General features: G+C 38.8%; 1 protein-coding gene across 5 annotated transcripts in view; it reads right to left on the bottom strand.

Annotated features, from left to right (window-relative positions):
- MPP7 (MAGUK p55 scaffold protein 7) overlaps window positions 1-21161 on the bottom strand; it is a 210289-nt gene that overhangs the window by 78266 nt on the left and 110862 nt on the right. The gene's annotated exons all lie outside the window — the stretch shown is intronic.

The raw sequence follows: 21161 nt of genomic DNA, 5'->3' as shown, positions 1-21161 counted from the left end.
TCTTCATTTTCCATCGTCATGACCTGAGAAACACAAAGGCACAAATCTACTTTAATGCTACAGAAGACAAACTGAGTTCCTTAAAGAAATCTAGTATTATAAAGTTAAGAAACGAAAGATGCTTAGACAAATGCATAACTGTTGGCACTAAAGTTTAATCTGATTCAGCTCTCACACAGGTGTCTTTAACATTGTATACTTAAACTCACTTTAGCCTCTTCTTTCTTACAGCTGAAGAAAACTGTCTCCCAGTATATGTGAAAAACAGTTGTACCTAACAATTTCCTGTTTTTAATAGGTATCAAGTAATATACTCTTTAATTATACTCATAGCTAACTAAACTACCTTGTAAAAGTCTGGAAGATAGATTTTATTTTGACTAGCCAGATGCTATTGCTAAGAGAGGATTCTATTATCTTTTTGACAACCTGGTACATAATGCAAAGCATCAGAGAAAGGATTTTGACACTTAGGATGTTACCAGAACGGTCAGGGCAATGTTTTTACTCAGTATCTTGGAACCTTTAAACATTTATCACATCAGGATAATAAACAAATTTGAAAGACTACAATATAAAAAGAGTAAGATTTGATTTGAGAAACTATGAAAGTATAATCTAAACAAAAAACAATCCTACTAACAGCCAAATTCATTTTGTTTAAATATTTATCAAGAATTAGGTCCCCTCACAGACCACTGCACTTATTCTATCATAAAACGCATCTAAATTCATTGCAAGTACTTGTTTGACTGTCTGCTTCCTGGGTATAAAAAATATAGAGGCGCACACCTACCAAGCACTTACCATGTTTCTGAATCCCCCACCTAATAGTTGTAGTAATACTAGTAACACGGTCTTTAATGAGTTTAACGTTTTAATTCCTTAATCCTCACAAGCATATGAAGAGGTGATAGCACGATGATCTCATTTTACAGATAAATAGATACACGCGAGTTTAAACAACTTGCTACGTTCCTGCAGGAAGTGAGGCAGAGCTGGGACTGCAGAGCTCCAGCCACCTGGAGCACTCAACCACACACTCTTCCTCGCAGACTAACATCTCACCTGAATTTTCCACTGGTTCTTCGCTGCTGAATGAATAGGGCACCGAAAGATGACAAACGGTGGCAGTTGTTTTCAGTTGACTGGAGGATCACCGGTGGTTCCCACCCCCAGCCTCTCCCCCAATACTGTCTTTCTGATGGCTTTCAATTTTCCCAGATTAATTTAAATTAACACTATAATTATAACCTAAAGTTATGTGCCCCAAATAAACATGTTATTTTGCCACTTAATTTGCTTTTTCTGAGCATCTTTCACAGTCAGCCAGTTTTGCTTCCAGCATCTTCTCTAGCTCCGCACCCATCTGAGAGACCAGCACACGGCCAGCCCACCCACCCTGGGCTTTGTACTGTATCAAGATTTTTTTTAATGTTCTCTTAGAATTTCAAAATGCTGGAAGCCCTATGTTGACAGGAGTTTTATTTCACTGCATCATTTTAAAAATTAAGTTGATAGAAAAATAAAAATTTAGTCTAGATAATTTTTAGCTGTTCACTGTTTCCAAAAGTAGGGACAGAAATTCTGCCTCTTATTAGTATTTATGATACCCAGGGAAGAAAATAAAAAAACCAAAATGATTTTAAAGTTCTAACAAACAGGTAAGTCATACAGACTTCACCCCAAGGCTGTCCGTCCAGTAGAACTGTCTGTGATACTGAAAACGTTTTATAGTTGCTTGTCCAATACGGTTAGCCACTCGCCAAGTGTGGCCTTTGAGCACCTGAACTGCAGCTAGCATATGTCAGGAACTCACTTCCAACTTTATTTAACTTTAGTTAATTTAAATTTAAATATCCACATGTGGCCAGGAGCTTTCATCTTGGAGAACATGACACAACTTTACATTATATACTCTATAATTTCCCTTTGTATCCCAGAAAATTCACTCTGATATAGTTTGGCAAATTTCCCTGAGTGGGAACATTTTGGAATCCAACAGACAAACATTTAACCAAAGACGTGGCTTCATCATCAATATGCAAATTAAAATCTATTATTAAATATCAAGAACAGCCAAACCTGCAAAATCTCATTTATTTTAACTAAACATTTCCCTCTGCAGATTCAATCATGTAATAAAAGTGTACATCATCTTTCTCCCCTGAGCAGCAGGAAGAAGAGGAAGAGGAGAAGGAATTTAGAGAGGAAAGAAATTAGAGGTAAAGAATTCTAGAGAGAAGGAGTGACTCTGATTAAATTAATGTCTTATGATAGAAAGACATACAGTCATTCAACAGCAAGATCCTAAAAGTCATGACACGCTAAAATATTGAAAATGCACTAGTACACAAAAAGGGCATTTCAAGATCTATATACATTACACTCTATTAAACAGTGTATATGTATGTGTCCACTGGGTTTGTTTTCTATATAGCATTTCTATATGTAACCAGATCTTATAAGAAAGCTATAGTTACCTTCATTTATATACCTCCTAAAAATAAGTACTTAATTTTAGTAAAGGAATGTGGTGCCAATAATCAATTTTAGTTACACATCAAGTAGAATTTTTAAAAATGAAGCTTCAATAACCAAACTATGAATAAATTAGTATCAAAGCAATCATTTGTTTTAAATCTCTCAACAAGGCAGGGGTATTTAAACTGAAAAATTCCATCGTGGTTATCTGAATTATTTTAAATAAATCAAAGCTGTAATCCTTTGCTTGGCTTCTATTCTGAGTATAAAAAAGCACTGACAATAACTACTCAGTAGTTTGAACCACTAGCATGTCAACAGCACCCGATGCAGAATTAGAACGTGCATGCACCTAACCCACTCCTTTATTTAAAACATGGTGGAGAGGAGGAATTCTGAATATTTTTTTTCTGGGTAAACAATATTTTTATTGGCACAGTCTTAGTTCTAATAAAAGAAGGAACCAGGGTACATAAAAGAAATTATAATTCTAGAGTAGATTTGACCAGAGAGGTCTAATATTTGATGAGATTTTTTTTGATGGGAGATTTTATTACCCACCTGCCTTCCTTTCTTCTGGTTCTCTAAGGCAGCAGGCAAATAAAATAGGCCTATCAGCATCACTTTCTAATCTTCTGGTGAAGGTTAAAGTTTTTTTTTTTTTTTAATTTCAGCTCTTCATGGGGGTACAAAAGCTCAGGTTATATACATTGTCCGTGTCCTGCCCACCCCCCTGAGTCAGAGCCTCAAGCGTGTCCATTCTCCAGACAGTGTGCCTGGCACTCACCATGTAGTCATACCTCCATCCCCTCCCCACCCCCACCTCCCCGAGTCAGCACCTTCAAGCATGACCATTCCCCAGACGGTGCGCAACGCACTCATCATGTAGGCATACACCCATCCCCTCCCCCCACCCCCCGTCTCAGTCTGATATCCAATTGGTATCCTTCCCCGATGTGCATTTAGGTGATGATCAGGGAAACCAGTTTTCTGGTGAGTACATGTGATGCTTGTTTTTCCATTCTTTGGATACTTCACTTAATATAATGGGTTCCAACTCTCTCCAGGAGAACCAAAGACATGTCGTATCACCATTATTTCTTATAGCTGAGTAATACTCCATGGTATACATATACCACAGTTTACTAATCCATTCGTGGATTGATGGGCATTTGGGTTGTTTCCACATCTTTGCAATTGTGAATTGTGCTGCTATAAACATTCGGGTACAGGTGTCCTTGTTATAGAATGACTTTTGTTCTTCTGGGTATATGCCCAATAATGGGATTGCTGGATCGAATGGTAGGTCTACTTGAATCTGTTTAAGGTATCTCCATAATGCTTCCCACAGGGGTTGCACTAGTTTGCAGTCCCACCAGCAGTGTATGAGTGTTCCTGTCTCTCCGCATCCACGCCAACATGTGTTGTTTTGGGATTTTTTGATAAAGGCCATTCTCACCAGAGTTAAGTGGTATCTCATTGTGGTTTTGATTTGCATTTCCCTGATGATTAGGGATGTTGAGCATTTTTTCATATGTTTGTTAGCCATTCTGATATCTTCTTTTGAAAAATTTCTATTCATGTCGTTTGCCCACTTTTTGATAGGGTTGTTTGATTTTTTCTTGCTGATTTTCCTGAGTTCTAAATAGATTCTTGTTACCAGTCCTTTATCTGATGTGTAGTATGTGAAAATTTTTTCCCATTCTGTGGGCTGTCTGTTTATTTTCGTGACTGTTTCTTTGGCTGTGCAGAAGCTTTTTAATTTAATCAGGTCTCATTTGTTTATTTTCGTTGTTGCTGTGATTGCCTTAGGGGTTTTCTTCATAAATTCTTTGCTTAGACCAATGTCTGTAAGTGTCTTTCCTACATTTTCTTCTATAATTCTAATCATTTCCCATTTAAGGTTTAAATCTTTTATCCACCGTGATTTGATTTTTGTGAGAGGTGCAATCTGTGGGTCCTGTTTCAGTCTTCTACATGTGGCTATCCAGTTTTCCCAGCACCATTTATTGAATAGGGATTCTTGTCCCCAGAGTATGTTTTCGTCTATTTTGTCAAAGATTAGATGGCTATATGAGGATGGTTTTATATTTGGATTTTCTGTTCTGTTCCACTGGTCTGTGTCCCTGCACTTGTGCCAATACCAGGCAGTTTTAAGAACCACAGCCTTGTAGTATAGTTTGAAGTCTGGCAAATTAATACCTCCCATTTTGTTTTTATTGCTTAAAATTGCTTTTGCTATACGGGGTCTTCTCTGATTCCATACAAAGTGTATAGTTATTTTTTCTAAATCTGTGAAAAATGATGTTGGTAATTTAATAGGGATTGCATTGAATCTATAGATTACTTTGGGTAGTATAGACATTTTAACAATGTTGATTCTTCCAATCCACGAGCATGGTATGGTTTTCCACCTATTTACGTGTTCTGCAATTTCCTTCCTTAGTGTTTCATAGTTCTCTCTATAGAGGTCCTTTACCTCTCTAGTTAAATATATTCCTAGATATTTTATTTTCTTTGTTGCTATTTTGAAGGGTATTGAGTCCTTAATTTGGTTCTCTGATTGAATGTTATTGGCATATATGAATGCCTCTGATTTGTGTGTATTGATTTTGTAACCTGAGACTTTACTGAATTCATTAATTAATTCCAGGAGTCTCTTGGCTGAGTCCTTGGGGTTTTCCAGATATAACATCATATCATCAGTGAAGAGTGAGAGTTTGATCTCTTCTGTCCCTATTTGGACACCCTTGATTCTGCTCTCTTGCCTGATAGCTCTCGCAAGGACTTCCAACACTATGTTGAAAAGTAATGGGGACAGTGGGCAGCCTTGTCTGGTTCCAGTTCTGAGTGGGAATGCTTTCAGTTTTTCCCCGTTCAGTATGATGTTGGCTGTGGGTTTGTCATTTATGGCTTGTATCATTTTTAGGTAGGTCCCGTTTATGCCTATTTTGTTAAGCGTTCTTATCATAAAAGGGTGTTGAATTTTGTCAAATGCTTTTTCTGCATCTATTGAGAGGATCATATGGTCTTTATTTTTGCTTCTATTTATGTGGTGAATTACATTTCTCAGATCACAGTGGAATAAAAGTAATAATGAACCCTAATAGAAACTCTCATTCCTACTCAAAGTCATGGAAGCTAAACAACCTTCTCCTGAACAACTATTTTGTAAAGGAAGAAATCAAGTCAGAAATCAAAACATTCTTTGAATGAAATGACAAAGAAGACACAACTTATCAAAATCTATGGGACACAGCTAAAGCAGTCCTGGGAGGAAAATTCATTTCCATAAATGCCTATTTCAAAAAGACAGACAACTTACAAATAGACAACTTAATGTATAGACTCAAAGAGCTGGAGAAAGAAGAACAGACTGACCCCAAACCCAGCAGAAGGCAAGAAATTATAAGATCAAATCAGAATTAAATGAACAGGACAACAAAAATACTATAAGGGAAATTAATAAAACAAAAAGTTGGTTCTTTGAAAAGATAAACAAAATAGACACACCACTGGCTAGACTAACCAAGAGCAGAAAAGAAAAATCTCTAGTAACTTCCATCAGGAACATGAAAGGAGAAATCACGACCAATGCCACAGAGATACATGACATTATCTATGAATTTTACAAAAATCTTTATGCACACAAATTGGAAAATGAGGAGGAAATGGACAAATTTTTAGAAACACACAGCCTTCCCAAGCTCAATCAGGAAGAAATAGAATTCCTGAATAGACTAATATCAAGAACTGAAATTGAAACAGCAATAAAAAACCTTCCCAAAAAGAAAAGCCCTGGTCCAGATAGGTTCACACCCGAATTTTACCACACTTACAAAGATGAACTGGTGCCCATCCTACATAAACTATTCTCCAATATCGAGAAGGATGGAATTCTCCCCAACACATTTTACCAAGCCAATATAACATTGATACCAAAACCAGGAAAGGACGCAACAAAAAAAGAAAACTACAGACCAATTTCTCTCATGAACATAGATGTAAAAATTCTCAATAAAATCCTAGCAAATCGTATCCAAGTGCTTATTAAAAAAATAATTCATCACGACCAAGTAGGCTTCATTCCAGAGATGCAGGGGTGGTTCAACATACGAATTCTGAATATTAAAAAAGAAAATCCATGGGAAAAAATCCTTTCAGAAATATTTTTTATTTGCTTCTGATAGGTAACTTTGAAATATTATCAGCTACTTTGCTAATTTCACAATGCAGGACTCCTGACTTGGTGGATAAAGGTCTCAAATTCCAAGCCATGAATGAACCAGTCCATGGCTACAAATTCTTAAAGACGACTTTCTTTTTTTCCCACCTAATCCCAGGAAAAGATAGACCAGCTTCTCTGTCACCTTCCTAAACAGGTAGTTGGAATTACTCTCATCTTCCCATTTACTAATAACAAAGTGGCCCTAAAAAAGTAGCTGTTTTATGTGTGTGTGCCATAAAGTCTAAAAACTTGGACACCATACCTTTGCTCAAGCTACAGAGCCAAAAGTAGAAAATAAGCAAAGCCTTCCCATAGGAAACCACTGGGTGCCACTCTGCCTTTGACTCAGGCCGGGGTGTCTGAAATATCTCTACACAGATGGATAATTCTTATGAGGGACGTGGCTATAGAGTCTTGCAAAATGTAAGCACCAAAACCAGTTTTTAGGCTTAAGTTCAATTATAAAAAAAGCAACAAACCAACAACATTTTCATTTTGATTGAAAATGTAGTGATTCTACTTGAAATCATTTCCTGGAACATTCTCCATGGATCAGATTCCTTTAGTTCCCAGAATAATATTCTAGAGAAAGTAGCCAGGGCATTAAATATTTCTTTGGAAAGTTTTAGCAGTTCAACAATAACAAAAAAAACACGAACTTGAATTCTCCAATCCAGAAATATATAATCTGCCCCATTTTGAAACAACCCAGTATTTGTATACTCATCTTTCACTCCCCTCATATTACAATGATCAGATGTGTCATTTAAAAAATATCTATTTCCATAATCATTGAAGAACTAGGAACTGTTCAATTTTTTATCACGGCGGTTGGGTGGATGTTATTACAAATGATGGCATGGAACTTGGCCAGGCTTCAATATACAAGTTGCAACCAATTACATTGTACACTTGTTTGTAGTTTACATTTTAACACACACTAAAGCTGTAATTATAGCTTTAAAATAAAAATTGTTCAGTAACAAAAGATGGACTAAGCTGTCTTAAAAAGTGGCAAGTCTAGGGTCTATGGCTAGGAGAGTTCATGGGCAGCTCTCAGCTGGTTCATGACCTCCTGGCAACTGTATACAAATTGTTTACATGTATTTTTCAAGGGAAAGAACCCAAGGTACAGATAGGTGATTCACGCTGAAAGGCTTGGAGTTTATCTAGTAAAAAGGTTAAAAAGCCATTAAAGAAAAGGAGACAGATGACCCAATTTGTGCTTTGTTCCATTTTAGTTGTGGGGGTCGGAGGGGAGGTGGTGGGTAAGTCTGCAAACAGGAAAGCAGTTACGAAGATGTTGCTCTGGCGGCAAGAAATTCCAAACAACTGCTCAGTGCAGGTTACTTTTAGGGTTCCTCCGGCTCTCCATTCTTTGTAGACCCAATGCACTCGGGCTCCTCTCAGCAGCTACCACGCTGCCACTATCCCCAAACTGCTGTTAAATAAGATCCGCCTCTCCCAGCTGCTGTTTTCCCAGCTGTCCCCAACATAAGTATATAGGCTCATTACGGTTTAGGGTTTTCACTGCCATCCACATGGGGAAAAAGACAAGGACTAAAAACAAAACATGAAGAATTTATAGTATTTTCACGGTTTTAAAAAATGAAGTATCAACATAATTTACTGAGAGCCTTGTAGTCAAATATATCCAACTTTAAATCCCAGTTCTGCCCCTTACTTGTCATTAGGCAATTTACTTAACTTTCTAAACCTTAGTTTCCTCTTATTTAGAACAGGATAATAATAATAGTACCTACTATATGGGGTTATTGTGAGAAGTAAATAAAGTTGCCATTAAAAGAGATTCATGCTAGCCCTGGCAAATAGAAAACACCCAATAAATGGTAGTTTGTGCTCTGAGTCTCCCCCTACCCTCACTGTGTCCCTAGGAAGAGGACACATTTGTCTCCCTTTGACTACATCATGTTGCATGTATGTAAGATTCAATCAAGACCTAAAGATAAAAATCAAAGCAGACTTGGTACCACTTGTGCCCAAGCAGAGTATGCATTTCTGAAGGGCACTAACCTAAATGCCACCCCCCTGGATGTTTCCTCAAAAACAGTAAAAGTAGTAGAAGAGGACCTGTTTGCAGACAGTGTCAGTCAGCAGGGTTGAAGGAAGCCTCGATGGACGCAGGAAAGGATGACATTAACTGTGACCACAGCAAGTGGCAAATGATGGAGCAGGTGCAAGACCAAACTCAGAAAGTCACAATGACATGTCCAGGTAGAATGAAGCATGTGACGAGAAATCTAGATAGATGTGCTTATTAACATGCGCAAAAAAGACACCTGTCCTGAAGCAACCATCACCCTGGTTACCCTCTTCCCAAAGAGAAAGTTCTACCCATGGTGAGAAGACAGAATGAAATCCTCATACAAGAAAAAGTATAACAGCTAGATAGAAAGACTTTTTGGGGGGGGATAAAAAGAGTAACCATCAGAATTACTTCAAAGACCAAAAGGGTACCTAGCTATCACTGTCGTCAGCTATCATCTGCCCATCATCAGGGAATTTAAGGACCCTTTGCTCACAAGCCCAAGGTCTGCTGAAATTGATGAGGGAACTCACATAATTCTGAGATGAGCTAGGTTCTGGCTAGGGAAGGCAGAGCGCAATCCAACATGACTGTATGGAAAATGAGTATTGGACAAAAACTGGACTTCATCACAATGGAAACACACTGCAATCATAAACTGGTTGTTACTTCCTTATTTAAGCCCTCGGGTGGCCTGCCATGGCACTCAAGATGAAGGATATGCTTGCAGTGCTCTCAGAAATTCAAGCTAGCTCTGGGCCGGCACGGCCAAGCCCCTGCAGGGTTCCATCTCAAGCCACTCTCCCCAAGCTCCAACCACAGGGACCTTATGTCACGTTCTCAAGCCGACAGGTCCCTACCTCCTGGGGCACCCTCTCTGCCTGCAGTGCCGCTGAGTCCTGAGGGTGCCCACACTCACCTTTGGGTCTCAGCTCAAATGTCACTTATACACAGCTTTCCCCAACAGTCCTCAATCAAAACTATTAACAGTTCTTCCCAATTATTAGTTCTGATGGCTCCCTATTCTTTTTGTTCATTACCTTTATCAGACTTTGCATTTATAGATTTATTGTATTTACATGTTTACACCTGTCCCCACCTCCACGGGTAATGGAATTCATAGATTAGGAACAACGTCCCTAGAGTTCACCACCACATCCCTTGCTCATAGCCCAATATTTCACATAAAGTAGATGTTCAAAAGTTATAATTATCATTAATTAATGATAAGTGGATATATGAATCCTGTAATCCCAGGCAACTGGTAAGCACTCTGGGATCACAGTGTAAGAAGATGGTAAATGCAATTATTTTCTTCTTGCCCCCAAACTGATGACTAGTGCCCAAAGCTGAGCAAAAACAATTAAGTCCCACCTTCTACAGAAAACTGCCAACAGCTGGAAATACACCTCTCTGACCTGAAGAGATGGCTGAAACGTGACGTCAACCATCTCCTATCTGCCACATCTCAGAATGTGTATGTGTTGTGTGTGTGCAAATTTTATATGTACATGGTACATACATGAGTGAAGAAAGAAAACCGTCCTGTCAAAATAAGAAAAAGAGGGGAATAGGAGACAGAAGGGGGAAGTCTACAGCCTGGTGAAGAGCAGAGTAATGGGAGTGAGTTTAGAGACTCACTCACAGAGAATGCAGTGTAGACAAGACTGAGCAGACACTCCAGCTCCTACGCTCAGGCAGCAGACTAGCTGATTTGCCTTTTGTGCCTCTCAGTCAAGAGGGGAAGGAAAATGAAAGAGAGAGGGCAGAACGGGGGGAACAGTGGGAGCTGACTGCTGCTTGGCTTACAAGTGATGCATGAGTTACCTGGGGTCACATGGACCCCAGTGGAGGTAGCTGGGTTTGGGCTACCTGGATCATCCAGCCAACAGCACTATCAATGGTTTTGGGTTGTGCCAGCTGTGTGCCCCAGGAGGGATGCAACCTTTGGGCACTTACCACCAAAAGGAAGGATGCTAGCCAGTGTTGGCCTGAGAAGCAGCAATGATGTGGCCAATTAAATAGCAAAGATGGTCCATCTCCCTTTTTTTTCCCTTTTTTTTTTTGGTCTCCCAGCCCCAACACGCTGGAAGAGTTGGATCTCCTTCCAGAAGGAAACCAATCCATCTCCCAAGGGGTGCAGGGGGCAGGGGGTAAATGAAGAACACACTATGCTCCGTCCCCAAATCAACTCCCCCATCTCTGGCTGGTACTAGAGAGGGGAGGAGGTTGAGGTTTATATCAGATATGATGACAAAGGAGTATTAAACTGGTCTTTTAATAACTGAAAAATGTCCTGGAAGCTACAGACTTTGCCAGAAATTTTGTTAAGAGATAGAAAAGTTAGTTTCAGTGGTTTCAGTGTAACACATTTTGATGCAGGGATTGGAAAATACTAAAACTGCCTCTTATTAATATTTGAGTTGAAGTATTCAATTTATTGTCTAGAACAGTACAAATCAATAGTGTCTGGACTTTTTTGGTTTCAGAACCCCTTTATCCTCTTAAAATTCACTAAGAACCCCAAAGAGTTTTTATGTGCATTATATCTATTGATATTTATAGTACTGAAATTAAAATTAAGAATTTTTAAATTTATTAATTCATTTAATAAATATGTGCAAATAACCTAATTTATGAAAAATATAGTCCCCAAAATTAAAATTTTTGGACGAGTGGCATTGCTTTACAAATTCATAAATAGCTTTCTTTCATTTCTGGCTGCAAAGAAAACAGCTGAATTCTCCCATAAGCTTCTGCATTCAATCTGTTGGAATACGTTGCTTTGGCTGAAATACACTAAGTACATGAAGCCTCCCACAGACTTGCAGTTGGAAGAGGGAGGAATATTTTAGTAACCTTTTTAGCTAATTCTAGATACTCATTGACACCACTCCAAACTCTGCAGCAGCTGGTAATTTCTTAGAGGTGAGATTCACGGTGGACCCTGTAGCCATATTATCACTGAGCCTTCCCTGCGCTACATTACAGTCATTGGTCCCTCCTGTACTCCACCTGGCTGTTACTCACACAGGATTTTGTAGCATCATGCCTTGGTCATTTTGAAAATACTGTTTCACTGAGTTATGCAGATTTCCCAATGTTTATACATTCCATGGTACGACAACAACAATAAAAATTACATCTGTTCCTCACCAACCGATCTCATAAAAAAAAAACCCTTGAAGTACGAGGAAGCTAGCAACCTCACAGTGGCAGAGACAAGTTTTTCAAAATTCTAACACTTGCTCGGAAGTTCAAATTTATCATAGGCAACAATAAAGTTTGTTGTTGTCTTTAAAATGACAAAGCGAACTTCGATCATTGAAAAAAAGGTCTTCCAAACACCACCCAATCTGAATAGACCATTTCTAAAGGTATCCTTGAAAAAAAGCAGCTAGTTTAGTTCACAAATCGCACAATCTCACCTGCTTGTTCTCAGCCAAGAGTTTCCTGAGTACTTCCCACTCCTTCTGTATTCAAAAGACTCAACAGTAGAAAAACACATACTCAGTGGTTAAGATTTAATGCAATTTATTGTTTTTTACTGTCAGTACACGATGGTGAAGAACACAATGACTCACAAACCAGTACTACTGGTGCCACGGCCTTGGCTTCTGCGACAGCACCAGCAGTTTTACCCATCAGCGTTTTTACCATCAGTGCAAATGCCAACCCAGCGAACAAAGCCAACAGCATCAGAATATTATCATGAAAATAGCTCAGACCTTGTATACTCCCCTGAAATGTCTCGGGGACCCCCAGGGGTCCACAGATCACATTTTGAGAACTACTGCTACATACAAACTCTGAATACATGGGAGTAACAAACAAAAGGAAATCTAACGTTTCTTTGTGGCTACACAACTCATCGTGAATCACGTGGCACTAGCATAGGAACACTGATAATTCTTATGCACACTTTCTTTAGAATCTGGCCGTTCACCTGAAACCACTGCACGTTTGTGATGTGTGTTACTCTCAGAACAGAACCAGGTGGTACTTTTCTATAAAACCATGATTTTGAGGCCTGAAAAGTGATGAAAAAGACTAGTATACTTTTAAAGAGTTCACTTAAACCGAGACACAGAACAGGTTTCAGCATTTCATGAAACTTAAGTTTGCTCAATCCCTTCATGTTTCATGATTCACATTTTTTCCAAGGTTCTGCCTTTCATGCTGGCTGGTGGCTGCCACCATTAGTGCGCTGCAACCTTGGCAATTTACAACAGGGTCCCGGACCAAGAGCCTTTGGCATCAGCCCTGCGCTGCTATTATCATCTTCTTTTCATTTCTTGCACCATTTCAAAATTGCCCTTTCTTTCACACATTTATGTAAGTTTTTCAACTTTCTATTTTTACTTTCATATATATTTATGTTCTATTTTTCTGCTTTGTATAATAACAAATTGTGATTTGCTTGCTCTGTAACTAACATCGCTGGGATATTTTAATGCACTTGAATATATCTAAAAAATGTAACATATCCAAAAAATGGCCTTCCCCACCCCCAGGTTTCATATACTACACAGCTACCATTCCCTCTTATGCCTGGCAGTTACCTAAAATGTTTATTTTCCTATGAAAAACATTTTTCACTGTGAACTCATGAAGCTTTGCAGACATGAATAGTCAAATATATCTCTTGGTCAGTAAGAAACAAAAGCTTGTAATGGTTTTGTATATGAAAAAATGGTCCCTTGGTGGACTGAGGAAATTCAGACCAAAAATAACCATTTTAATCTTATTCCAAAACAAATTTTCCTACCACCTCAGAGATTAACATCCTAGGCTTCTAAAATGCAAGTCAAAATATCTGCAATTTATTTCTAATGAAAAATGAAACCTCAATTTTCTTAGAAAATTATTCTCCCAACTTTTTACTCAATGGAAAATTTCAATTCTAATAGATTCTAAGTCCTCAGAATCATATGGGTATATGTTAAAACTTGTTTACAGAAAGGAAATTATATAATTTTTGTGCCTTTCTATTAGTTTTAAAACCATCTTATGGTTCATACCACCAGGTATATAAAATCTGGTTATTTTTAAATGGCAAAGGTTACTACATTATTACTGATATAGTTTAGGCACCCAGAAATACAAATCACAAGAATTCATGAAGCAAGTGAATTCAACTTTCCAGGTCAAATCTCTCAAATTCTGCTACCCTAAAGTCAAGCTGAAACTTCCTCTCAAATCAATTAAAACAAAGCACTGTTTACTACCAAAACCCAAATGAAGATTTGGACTTCAGTGGTATAAAGATAACTCTCTATAGGAACAAAGAACAGCTTTTCCATCAAATTAATATTTTACCTACGGGCAAGGCATGGTGGCTCACGCCTGTAATCCAGTACTTTGAGAGGCTGGGGCAGAGGATTGCTTGAGCCCAGGAGTTCAAGACCAGCCTGAGGAACACAGCAAGACCCTGGTCTCTACAAAATATAAGAAAAATTAGCCGAGTGCTGTATGCATCTGCACATATCTGTAGTCCCAGCTACACAGGAGGCTGAGGTAGGAGGATCACTTGAGCCCAGGAGTTTGAGGCTGCTGTGACCTATGATGATGCTGCTGCACCCCAGCTTGAGTGAGAATGTGAGACCCTGTCTCTTAAAAAAAAAAAAAAAAAAAAAAAAAAAAAAAAAAAGGCTTCCAAAGACCCTGCCTTTGCAGCATTCTCAGTATTCACTCCCTTATGTAAACTTTTCCCCTTCTTCGTGGACTAGACCTAGTGACTTCATTCCAGTGAACTGAAAAATGCAAACTTGATGGGATGTCCCCGAGATTAGGTAATAAAAGACTGTGATGTCTGTCTTGCAGACACACGCATATCTCCCATCCCCCATTCTCTCTCTGGCCTCTGCTTCCATCCTCACATCTCCTTCCTGACTGTGACCCTCCTGTCTCCCTGTCACAAGACACTAGTGATTACACTTGACCCATTATCTCAAGATCCTTAATGGAATCACCTCTGCAAAGTCCCCTTTGCATGTAAAATGACATGTTTGTAGGTTCCAGAGATATGGCCATCTCAAGGGCGGTGGGTGGTGGGGAGGAGAAAGGCATGAATCTATCCAGCACACTCGACCTCTGATATTCCATGGCATCCTCTTTCCTGTCTGAGCACGTCCCTGCCACTCCTCCCTTTACTGCACTCCGGCCACCCTGGGCTTCTGCTGCATTTGCAATCTTTTAAACCACCAAGTGTGTGGTAATTTGTGACAGCACTGATAGGAAAGTGACCGAGGTAAAGCAGCTCAGGAACTGTGCCTGTGTAGCGGACAGCATCATTTGCCCCCAAATACTGACTTGGTAGATTGGTAACAGAAAACATCCCAAGGTTTAGCATCTCCTTCCATCCGCACCACCCACCTTGACTAAAAGGATCCAATCCTGAGATCTGATGACCTCTTCGGGGCCATTTGCCCTGAGAAGCCCCCACCCACCATGCTTAGAGGGACTGTCACAAAACCAATCGCCTCTGTTGGTCCAACTAGACCCTTGTATTTGTAAGCCAACAATCACCAAATAAACAAGAAAAATCAGAAGATGAACAAGAAAGAAAAGCAACTGGAAGAAATGATCCTCAGTGAATGACTTTAAAAAGTATCTCATTCTCTGCTGTGTGGACCAGATGACTTGACTTTGGCCTCAAACATTTTAAAGGCAGCCATAATGAGTTCATCACCACAAACACGAAAGAACATGGGCCTGTTATCTTCCAAAAATCATTTTGATAAGTGCTGACCCCCATCAGACTGATTAGAATAAAAGTAAAACTTGGAATTTACTAGGTCATTAAATATGAAGTGTCTGATTTTGAATCAAAAATTTAGTTTATTATATCTCAAATAAGAAGCAGTACAATTAATCAAAGTGTGTGCCTAAACTCTCCACACAGTTTTGCCATCTTAATGGTAGCTTGTTTGTGCCAGCAGTGAAGAAGCTTGGAGAGAAAGTGGCAATGAAATTGCGAAAGATGTTCCCCACAGCTTGTTGAGAATTGAATATTTTTCCTTGCAAGAAGTGGTCCAAAGCCTGGAAGAAGTGGTCGTCAGTGGGTGCAAGGTCTGGTGAACACAGTGGATGACAGAGAGTTTCCAAGTCCAGCTTCTGCAGTTTGAGCAGTATTGTTTGTGCGACATGAGGTCGAGCATTGTCTTGCAAGAGGATTGGCCTATCTCTATTGACCAATCTTGGCTGCTTAATCACAACCATCCTCATCACTTCGCCCAGGTAGTTGCAGTAGACACCCGCTGTAATCGACTGACCAGGTTTCCTAAAGCTGTACTAGATAATACCAGTACTGGACCACCAAACAGACATCATTAGTTTTTTTGGATGAATATTCGGTTTTAGACTGTGTCTCAGCACTTTATCCAACCATTGGGCCAAATGCTTGTGATTGTCAAAAAGAATCCAATTTTCATCACACATAACAATACAGTATAGAAATGGTTCACCTTTATGTCATGACAGCAAAGAAAGACAAGCTGTTTCAAATGGTCCAATATCATTGGAATAGTAACTTCAAACCTTGCTGCTAATTCACACGCAGGTTGAGATGGATTTGCTTTCACTACAGCTTTCTCTTATATAACTAAATTATGGGTTTTCTTTAAAAAAAACAATCTAAGGTTTTTTAACTCAAAAGTTTAGTCAATTTTGTTAATATTACTTATTGTAATTTTTTTCGTTTTTTTTTTTTGCCATTACTTTTGTATTGGCTGCCTCATTTTTGGTGTTGTTTTTTTCTCTTTTATTTTTCTTCTTTTTTTTCCTCTCCCAGTGGCTTGAAGTTTAGGCACTCTATTAGGTAAAGAGTCACCTTGAATTTTTCCCTGTGTATTTAACTTAAGGTCTAAAAGTTAAGCACTATCTTTATCCCTCTTAAAATACTACATGGACTTTAGAATGTCTCAAATCATCTCTCTTCCTACCCAGCTCACATGCTATTGTGGCCAAATGTGCTCACAATATTGTAGTTATGCCTCTCCCTCTCTCTATATGTGCGTGCGTGTGTGTGTGTATGTAAATAAACTTTCCTTCCTGTTTTGGGTATGCTGTTGTGCTTCCTGAATCTGCAGGGTCATGGTTCTTCTTCAGTTCCAGAAACCTGCAGCTGTCCTCCCTCAAATACCCCTTCCCCTTATCATGGCTTTCCAGCTCTGCAATTGAGCGTGTGTTAGACTTTCTCATTCTAACTTTTATATTGCTTGTATTTCTTTCATATTCTCTATTACTTCTTACTGTCACATAATTATAATATATAATTACGTGTATATTACATTTGTCTGCTTTCTTGCTATTTTCTTCAGGTACATGTTCAAAGTCACTAATTCTCTTTAGCTGTGTCTAATCTGCAATTGAAGCCATTAAATCCATTGAGTTTTTTATTTCAACAATCACATTTTTAAAAGTTCCGTTTTCCACCGAATGTGCCTGTTTGTTTCCAAGGCTTCGTCAATGTTCATTCACAGCTCATGTCTTTGTTCATTCCTCCCTTGTAGCTTTGGACTCAGGTGACAGGCTTAGAAAGGTATTCTGTCACCTTCATACAGAACTGCTACATAATAACAACCTGTGCACTCTGAGGCTGCAAGTACTGGATTCATACTTCGGCATTCCACGACGGTTCCAAAACGTAAGTTAAATTACAAAAATCCTGACAATGCCGTATCATGTACAAATATACAAATTCATAACTGTCTGTCAGGTGTCGAGTAACGTGCCCTGCCAGCACTGGGGATACAGAAAGGCTACAGGACAAACTCGGTCTCTGTTTCCTTGACGTTTATAGCATACTGGGTGGAAGGACTGACTAACATTATGCACCTAATTACAGCTGTTTTAACTTGCTTTTGAACCAATTTTCTCAAAAAGGAAAATAAACCAACGCTCTATTAGCAAAAGAAAATGGAAATTAATGAAATTAGTGAAAACCAGAAGCAGGGAAGTAAGGACAATTTTGGCATATGCCATCTCCACTTCCTTTTTTATTTTTAACCTCAGAATTGTATGCTGTGGGAAAAGCCTGTTTTCCCGACAGATTCAAATGTTAACAGCTGAAGAAAAAACTGCTCAGTCTTGGTGGCAGCATGTGAGGGAGGCCAACTGCAGGGTAAACGGCACTTCAAATGAGCCCGGAGGTTTGAAAAAGTAAAGTATGCTAAACTCACTGCAAAGAGATGCTATAATTTAGCTGGGTCTTCTCTACACATAAACTGAACCTCTGTAACAGGTATGTTGTTAAAAGTTTATGCTTGGGACCAATCGTTTTAAGTATAGCATATTTTAAACCTGGCAGGCGAAGCTGGTGTTTTGTGGAACCCTCAGGTAAACAAGTCACTGCCAACACAGGCACATCTGTGTGAATGCAGACTGTGACAGCAAATGCTAGCACTGCATTTCTATGGTTTTATTCATTCTCTGTATAGTCTTTCTATAGGGCAGACTTCCCACAGTTTTGTATGTCCCTATGTTCTGCTCACGTCATGTTCCAAAGAGGGGAGTCTCGTGGGAAAGGGTGACTGGCCTCTTGGTTTCATGCAATTACTCAAAACCACGCATCTTTCCATCTCAGCAGCTCCACTGCCCCCAGATCCTCAGAGTCCTTCCCTGGATCCACTCGACGATTTTGTCAAAGCAGCAGTCATCGCTGTCCCAGCAGAACAGGAGCATGTGCTAACGTCTTTGCAAACCTCACAAACGGCCAGATCTAAGATGATGCAATGCGCTTTCACTGGCCTACAGAGAGGATGATGTCACAGACTTTGGCAACGATTTTCCCGAAGTAGCAAGATACCAAGTGCAATTGTCCTACGAATTTCAAGAGTGTATGTTACTAAAATACAAGGTAGAACCCTCGACTTACCATGGCTTTTTAAAGTTCAGTAGAAATAAATATATCGCTAGATAAAAGTTGTGATTTAGAAATAGGCAATGTTCAAATTGTACAAAGAAACCTCAAAAAAAGTCAGACGCTATTCAATCCTATTCAATTCTCTCCCACTACTGATTTATGTAGGAAGGTTAAACAGTTCCACACAGCACATGCAGAAGTTTTATTTCATTCTGGACACTTGCTCTTCCCTAAGCATACATGTATTATAATTCTGCGGCTATCAAAGCAGCTACCTTGGAGATATGAACATTCTACTACACCAATTTAGACTGCATGGGCTGACAAATATTTGCCAATGAGTGGCAGCAGAAAGTTGGTTTTATATTAATACCTAAAATGAAATAATGCTTTTCATCAAGTTCCAAAGAAGAAAAATAAATATAATAAACCGTTAAGGAACTCAATATTCAAAAAAGGCTTTATGAACTGTAGAAATTATACTAATTATGCTACAGATTGTTCATTGTATATCTAATTACACGTCTGCCAAAAAATAAGTCAGACTAGCAATAAATTAGTCTTATTCTTTACATTTTTCTTCAATCACTGCCAACTTTGACACTATTTATTCAAATAGTTATTTATTTTGTTGAATGACTGAATATGGCATTTTCTAATTACTACTAATAATTATATACCAACAAACATTGAGTGCTTACTACAGCCAGGCTGTTCTAAGTACTCCACATGTGGATTGACACTGTTAATCTATTCAACAATTCTATGAATATCACAATTCCCACACTATGCATTGCCTGTATATCATAGGTTTGGTTGAGATGAACTAAAATTTTTTATTAATTTTTTAGTAAAATAAAAGCCAAAGCAAGGCGAGATGGTGGCAGAAGTTCCTTTCTAAAAGGAGGGTGTCATCAGACGGCGAGAAGCTGCGGAAGGCAGAACCAGAGTGGGCAGGACAGGATCTCGGAGGGACAGGAGAGAGAAGGCTCAGATTCACAGGTGAGCAGTAATGAAAAAAGATGAACAGAATTCATGAGAAAAACAGACAAGGAGACTCGTTATTATCATGCCCATTCAACAATGTACTGTACGAGAAGGCAAAAATAGATAGAATAAGAACTGTACTGGAGGAAATAAAACTGCCATTATAAATAAACAAAAGACTCTACTGATAAAGTAATAACAATTCTAAATGAATTTAGCAAATGTCATACACTGCTGGTGACGACACAAACTGGAACAAATACCTTATTATCCAATAACTCCATTCTTAAGTACATACCTTACAGAAATATGTATACAAATAGTTGAATGAAAACCCTATTTCCCAACATTTCTATTCCTAGTCTATGCCTAACAGAAACAAATACACTTAGGAAGCAAAGACCTGCCTGGGAATGTTTACAGCAACGGCATCATCCACAATGGTCCAAAATCAGAACGGGTCGAAATGTCCACCAACAGCTCAACAGATAAACTGTGCTGCACTTACAGAATGGAATACTCTTCAGCAGCAAAAATAATCTACTCACAACATAAATGAATCGTACAAACATAATTTGAATAAAAGGAGAAAGACAAATAAATACATCCTGTGTGGTTCCATTTAAATAAACTTCCAAGAACAGGTATAACATCTCTAAGTTTAGACTAGTGATTCACTCTTAGGAAGTAGAGTTGGAAATCAGGGAACAACTGAGATGGGACATGGGAGGGTATTTGGGGGCTATTGGGGAATTAAAAAAAAAACTACCATGAGATAAAAGTATGTGAACATGTGATCAAAAGAACAGACTGAAGGCTGGGTACAGTGTCTCATTCCTGTAACCCACCAATTTGGGAGGCTGATGTGGGAGGATTGCTTGAGGCCAAGAGTTTGAGACCAGCCTGGGCAACATAGTGAGACCCCGTTTCTATAAAAACATCCGAAAAATTAGTTGGGTGTAGTGGTGCATGCCTATAGTCCCAGCTACTCCATAGGCTGAGGCAGGAGGATCGCTTGAGCCCAGGAGTTGGAGGCTGCAGTGAGCTATGATGGTGCCACTGCATTCTGGCCTGGGCAACAGAGCAAGACCCTGTCTCTCAAAAAACAAAAATTAAAAAAAAAAAAAAGAATACACTGAATACCTGGGAAAACTGACACAAAACAGTCAACACTGAGAAATATTCTTTAAGGATATTTAAATGATAATTTTAAAAAATCCTTTGAACATAAAGGCACATGAAGGAAAGAAAGTTATATTGGCATCAGACTTAAACAGGAACACTTTATGCCAGGAGTTGAAGGAGCAAGATCTTAAGATATTCAAAACAAGAAAAGGTGAACCCAGGATTTTAATTTTAGACAAACTGATCCTCAAATATTAATGTAAAGACCACAAGAAAAACTTGTAAGAGCTCAGCAAAAACTGTTCCCATGAACCCTATTCATGAGAAAGCTACCAGAGAATCAGTTTCTGAAACAGAGAAGCTTCTGGAGAAGCAGTGATGACACCATTGGATCTACTGGATTAACTAAAGGTAAACAGTGGGGC

The sequence above is a fragment of the Lemur catta genome, chromosome 1 (assembly GCF_020740605.2).
Source record: "Lemur catta isolate mLemCat1 chromosome 1, mLemCat1.pri, whole genome shotgun sequence".
Taxonomy (NCBI): Eukaryota; Metazoa; Chordata; class Mammalia; order Primates; family Lemuridae; genus Lemur; species Lemur catta.
Note: the sequence above shows the minus strand (reverse complement) of the source record. Positions and strands in the feature narration are given on the sequence as shown.